Genomic DNA, 848 nt, shown 5'->3' on the forward strand with positions numbered 1-848 from the left:
TCCCAATCTAATGTTGATCTCTGTCCTCTGTCTCAACTGGAAGTGTTGTTGAGTACACTGGCTGGGACCATTATTGTTCAAAGATAGATATAAAGGATACCTATCTCCAACTGCCACTGGATAAGGCTTCATATCAGCTGCTAGTTTTACATACACTGCTTGGTTTATATATTTACAGTCACTTACTATTAGGGGTTGCAAATACACTCACCATTTTTCAGTACTATTTAGAACATCAACAAACTGTGTTAATTATTTCAGTGATATTACTGGTACATCATCAATGCACTTGGAGCATTATAAGACTCTCGAATCTCTTTTTCAGCAGATCCAGGAACATGATTTATGCTGTCAGTAGGAGAAATAGTTTCTATCCCCCTAGCACAAATGCCTGGGATGCATACTATGTCACAAGAGTTAATGACAACACAACCACATTGACATGATCATAAAAATGCTGGCCCCCACAAATCTTAAACAGCTGCAGTCATTCATGGATAAAATCATGTACTATGTGAAGTTTATTCCCCAAGTGGTATAGATCATGCACATTCTCAATCAATTGCACAAGAACAGCATCAAATTGATGTGGTCGACCAATTGTCAAAAGACTTTTCAGTGCATTAAGGCTTAAGGACATTCTCAAGGTAGCTCCAGGTCTGATGACATACGCATCAAGCCTGCTGCTGTCAACACGGGCAATGGTAACATCCTAGTTAGGCATTGCAACAATTTTGTCCCCCAAGTTACTAGATGGTTCTCAGCCATTACCTCCAATATATTAAATATGTAGCTCACTTATTCCCACATTGAGGAGGGTTTGGCAGTTATTTATGGGGTCAAGAAAT

The sequence above is a fragment of the Schistocerca cancellata genome, chromosome 3 (assembly GCF_023864275.1).
Source record: "Schistocerca cancellata isolate TAMUIC-IGC-003103 chromosome 3, iqSchCanc2.1, whole genome shotgun sequence".
Lineage (NCBI taxonomy): Eukaryota > Metazoa > Arthropoda > Insecta > Orthoptera > Acrididae > Schistocerca > Schistocerca cancellata.